This window comes from Dicentrarchus labrax, unplaced genomic scaffold (assembly GCF_905237075.1).
Source record: "Dicentrarchus labrax unplaced genomic scaffold, dlabrax2021, whole genome shotgun sequence".
Taxonomy (NCBI): Eukaryota; Metazoa; Chordata; class Actinopteri; family Moronidae; genus Dicentrarchus; species Dicentrarchus labrax.
In genome coordinates, this window is record NW_026136708.1 from 5,672,291 (window position 1) to 5,678,290 (window position 6,000).

The following is a 6,000-nucleotide window of genomic DNA, read 5'->3' on the forward strand; positions in this document are numbered from 1 at the left end:
TTCCTGCCATTTAATTTGGAGTCATCAACACACTCTCAATCTGAATGAATGATTTTGAGCATTCGCTGAATAGAGCATGTGCTTTTGATTGGCATTATCTGAAGTGCAAATACTATATAGTAGTGCTGTCAAACGATTAAAATATTTAATCGCATTAATATCATAGTTAACTTGCAATTAATCGCACATTTTTATCTATTCTAAATGTCCCTTGATTTCTTTTTGTCCCATTATTTTTTCTCATTTTAATGCTCTCATCAACATGGAAAAGTGGATCGGCTTGCTTTGTGCAAATGTTGTTTTTATTGAAAAATCATCCATTGACGCCTGGCTTTGGCGAGGGGGCGGAGAATTCGAATCAGCTGTGTGCTTGGCCATCAAGTGGTATTTCAGACTGGACGTGCTGCGATGATAGCTCAGTTCACAACGACAAAACACACAGATCACTTTGGTCTTGTGAATGGAACTATTTGGCAACTTTTTAAAAGTAAACTTTCCATTCAGAATATTATTGGCATCCATTTCGGCGTCTCGCGCTCGCCATCCACTCAAAACGTAACGTCTACTGCTCTTAAACAAGTGTGTGTGGCGTGCCTGTCGTTTTGTTTCCAGTCTAGCTAGATCCGGTGTGGTGTTGTAGTTTTTCTAACGTTACTAGTTGTTGCAACAGCATGTGAAAAAAACTACAAAGTGTGCAAGGCCAAAAAGAACGTTAATCTTGCGATAAAAAAATTGACGCTGTTAAAATGGGTGTGCGTTAACGCCGTTAATAACGCATTTAACTGACTACTATATAGCCTACCAGAAATTAATAATGTAGCCTGCTGGTACACGAGGCCCAGAGTTTCAAAGAGTAATCCCATTCAAACAGAGCTCTTGAAGCAGCAGTTGAACAGTTTGGGTAAATTTGTTATTCACTTTCTTGCCCAGAGTTAGATGAGAAGATTGATAGCACTCTCATGTCTGTCTGCATAATAAAGCAGCCAGGCCCAGGATACAGTTAGCTTAGATTAGCATCAGGATTGGAAGCTTGGCTCTGTTCAAAGGTAACAGAATACTAGCACCTCTAAAGCTCACTTTTTATTAATTATTTCTTTTGTTTAATCCATTGAAGTGGAAAAACTACTATTTCCTATTTCTTGGCCATCACTGCAAAAAGCAAGTGATTTGTTGCTTTTGTTACTCATAATTATGAGATAACATATTCATTTGTGATACCTAAATACGCTGGTAGGTGGTAGGCTTTTTTTATCAGCACCCACCACATGCCAGCAGTTTTCCCATTTATCATCTTTATCCTATGCTAAGCTAACTGTCTCCTAGCCCCAGCTTCATATTTAACAGATAGATATAAGAGTGATATCAATTTTCTCATCTAACTCAGAAAGCAAATAGGCCTGTTTCCCAAAACATTCCTCTAAGATACAGACACATACACACATAGAAAATCTTCCCACTCATGTAGGCTAAGTAAGGAAATTGTGTAAAAACTATATAAGTGGCCTATTTAGTTGCAGTTTTTGATTCTTTTTTCCCCACATCCATTTAACAGTTAGTGTTGTGTATAGACAGGGGTAAAAATAGCAGCACTTTCAGCTGCAATCTTAATGGTCAGACCTGTAGCTGAAACTGAAAACAGATGCCTAAATATGTTCCTCCCGCTGCTGTTCATATCAGCCTCTGACAGCAGTTCCTAGAGATAATCATAGTCCGTGAAGATCAGATGGTGAGGCGTTAATGTTGGACGACACCGTTTGGTGTAGAAATGGAGAAATCTTTAGAAGGCAGCGATAAAAGGTGAACAAATCCCTGCTGGGAAGACAGAATGGGATTAGTGCTTTCTGTTGAATGCATTACCAAACCAGCATATTCAAGTGCTGTCACTTTCAAATTAAAATCCTGTTGTATGTGTTTTTTTCCCCCCCTCTAAAATAGCCTTGTGATGAATCCTTATCACAAACCATTGAGGTTACTAAGGTCTAAAGCTGTGTTATGTATGATTTCCAATTTCAGAACCACTACAATTTGTCCCACAAAGAAAAAAAAAACTAAATCAAAACCTTGGGATGGATTTATTGGTTTCTCCACATGAGTCCCGCATACGCCTCCACCCCTTCAATTTGCTTTGTTCTACTGAAGTGCACCTTCATGCTTGCCTTTGCAAATTGCAGTTTTTACTTAACACAACGCTTAATTGCAGGCACATGCTTGAGTGGTCACGGTGCCCATCAGAGGCAAAATGAGTCATAACAGCACAGCGTAGATTATTCTGGAATCAGCAGCCGTGGGTGCCAGGTTCCCACTCTAAGCCCCCTGGTTGCAAACCAGAGCCGAGTCCATCTCTTGGGCACCGGCACCAGATGGCAGAGCCAGTAACAGAGCTGGGGAAATAAGTGGTGAGGAGGAATGAGGAATAGAGAGAGGAAATGAGAGAAAAGTCAGGGATTGGGGAAAAAAGAGAGGATGGAAAGCGCCTGGGTTCGGTCTGATCATTAGATTTCTAAACTCAGACGGCTGCTGATGGATTTGCATAGCCTAGGGTTGGCAGTGGCCCACTTTCCCCTTGCTGTCTTTCTGAAAGACTGCCAGTGCATTCCATTATTTGTGTCAAGGCGGGTTCTGTGATGAAGAAAATAACAGTGCTGGCACATAGTCGGTCTCTCTTCCCCCCCCGGTGTTCACTGTGACTGGCTGATTCCTGAATGCAACCCAGATATCTGCTGAGGAGGGAGGGCCGACACCAAACAGAGAGAGGCAGAAAACGACAAATACAGCGGGTGAAAGAAAGTGTAAACAAGATGAAGAGCGAGAATGTGTTACAGAATGAGAGAGATAGAGAGATCAGTGCAGGACACACACTTTCTACAGGCAGGGCTCGAGGCCTGGCTCCCTCTGAAGAATGGGGAGCCCAGCCGGAGACCAGCCCCCACAGTTCAAAAGGCTTTTGAGACATTACTTTCCTATCTAGCTCTTGTGCTAATGGAATAGCAAGGACACACAGACATGCATCCATATGCGAGATGCTAGCTGAGCAAGAAAGATGGACTGCAGATGTTGAGATATTGAAGTTTCTACAGAGCAATGAATCAAACATTATATATTCTGTCAGTCAACTTATGAACATTGTAGCATAGTAGCATAATAAATAAGCATTTATGTGTTAAGCAAAAAACATAAATCTCTCTCTTTGAGTGTAGTTTTCATAGATGACTGTTTATTGTAATACATTTTTTGAGTTTATTGTATGCAACCATATTTTACACCTTGCACTAAGAGTAAACTAGTAGTTTCACATTATGTATACTTTAGGTACAAAATACACACTATGAGTAAACTATTGTACACTTTAAGTAGACTGTCAGGACAAACTACTCACTATAGGTGCTCTTGTATGTTTCCTTTAAGTATACTCAGTTCAGTTTGAGTATGTGGAAAGTACAGAAAAAGATGATGACGGTAAACTAGTTATGTACTACTGAGATAACTTTACATAAACTTTACATAAAAAACCTAAATACTAACCTGTGACCTACAGAAGTAGAAGTGCACTTGTAAGCTCACTTCCAGTATACTGTCAGTATCAGTTCAAAATACACATTAGTACTCCTGTATGTTCACATTAAGTATGCTTCATTAGTTGTACACTTGCAGTGTACTTGCAAGTTCAATTTAAGTTCCTGTTATGTTCAAAATAACATGAAAGAGAGCACCAGTACATTTATATAGTATCCTTATTCAAGGAAATAGATATATATTTTTGGCTTTATTTTTATAGCGACAGCTGTAGATTGACAGGAACGGTGGGTAGAGAGAGAGGGGTTGACACTCAGCAAGGGACCGCAGGTTGGATTTGAACCCAGGCTGCTGCAGCAACTCTGTATATGGGTTGCCGGCTCTACCGACTGAGCTAAGCGGGAGGCCAAGGAAATATACTTTATGGCACACTTTAATATGATTGTAAACTGGCTGTGTACTTTTATGTTCTACACTAGAAGTGTATTTGCAAGTTAAATTTAAGTTTATTTTTGTTCGAAATAACGCAGAATCATTACACTAGATGAGTATATGTACATATTTACTTTTAATATATCTGTATATGTATATGTGTTGATTTAGTTTCAGTTTAGGTTTGCTTTACACACAAAATAAAACTGCAAATTGTAAGTGCGCTTTAAACATATAATAAGAAATATTTCTGCATTGGTTATGACTAAACCTATGTCGTATATTTTTTAGAGTTTACTCACGTTATCCCATATGTTTCCAACAACTTTCAAACCCAGAAAAATCTATTATTTTATTCAGGTAACAGTACATTTCTTACTTGCCTAACTCACTTACTTACTCATAACACAGCACAGAGTGAGAGGAAGTCAGGAGTTTCACGTCAGATAGAATTTCATCAGCACTGATGGATGTCTAACAATGAAATTGTTTTATTGTTGATTTCACGTGAGAGAGAGCCCAGGTAGCAGAAATGACATATTATATGTTTAGGTATACTTGAGTTACAAAAGGAGACATAGCTGTAGCGTAGTAATATTAGTTATAAGTACACCTAATGTATAATTTGAAGAACACTTACACACTAAAAAGTGTCTACTACCAATATTTACCATCTGCCATTATCCTACGCACTATTAACAAAAGTATACTTATTCACAAAAGTGTACTTAATGATGTATACTTGAAATGAACTAGTTTTTTGTGAAGGGAAAACGTGCTTGTGTTTGTGTGTACTGCATTTACACATGACTGACATGTCAGGCCTTTGGTCGTGTGCCCATAATTTTAATATTTATAATGTCTTATTATTTACTGTGAGTCAAAGCCCCTTCTCTGATATTCTGTGTATCACAGTGGCTGTATTCCTCACAGGAGGCTTTTGCGGCATGAGGCTATTGTTATTCATGGACCAAGGTGTTTTCACTGTCTCTGCATATTTTTAGGGATTTGAATAACCATCCCCCTGTGGCTCAGAATCTGCTGACCTAATGAGCCAACCTGACTGATTGACACAGGAGACCATCGGGGCAGCCATTCATCATCTCCTGCGGTGAATAAACATTGGATATTTCATCCCCCCAATGTATGCTTGATAATGGATCATTTTAATCCCGATGGAAAAGAAGAATCCTATACAAACTGCCAACATGTGCCTGACAATGCCTGATCGTGGTCCCACGTCTTAAATTCACATGGGGAGGGTGTGGAGGCTGCAAAGAATTTCAAAAATATGAAACGGTGATTGCTTTTTAGGGTCACAAAAGAGCTCATTCTACTATAAAATTGCTGGTGGCAATACAAATTGAAGAAGGAGAAATGTTTGTTCTTTCAAAAAAGTAACTTCAGTTGACAAGTTTGAAAAGGCGTCTTTAGGAGAGCGATGAAATGCAGCACGAGTGACAATAGTGTGAGTGAAATGCACTGGATGCTTTTTAAATTGTTTTTGTCACTTGTGTATTCAGAGACACACATCAAGCTGTCACTTAACAAGACTTCTTGTTCAAAATCACTGCTGTTCTGGCTTTGCCTCATAAGAGGTTGGATAGACCCGAACTTCCTAAATCTGGCATTATCCTGTCAAACTGAAGATTAGTGGATAATGTGCATACGCCTGGCCTGTTTTCTTTTAACATTTTGCCAATGTTCAATGCAAAACAAATCTAGAATGAATGATTGGTCTTTCAAAGATGAGAGGGAAAATAGCACTGCAATTATATAAATCCTTAAACAAATTTTACATTGCTTAAGTCGCTTTCTAGGTTAGTGCATGGTCAACTGAAAAACTATTCAAATTGAATAATCTGTCTTTCGCTCCTTTAAAACCCTTACAGTGCTGTAATTTAATTCAGACTTGACCAGATATGGCTTTACATTGTGTAACCAAAGCCAATATGTGTGAATAGTGGAAAATATGTTGGACAGCTATGTTGTATGGATGTTTTGCTGCTGTTTAAAGATCCAATGTGTAACATTTAGAAGGATCTATTAGCAGAA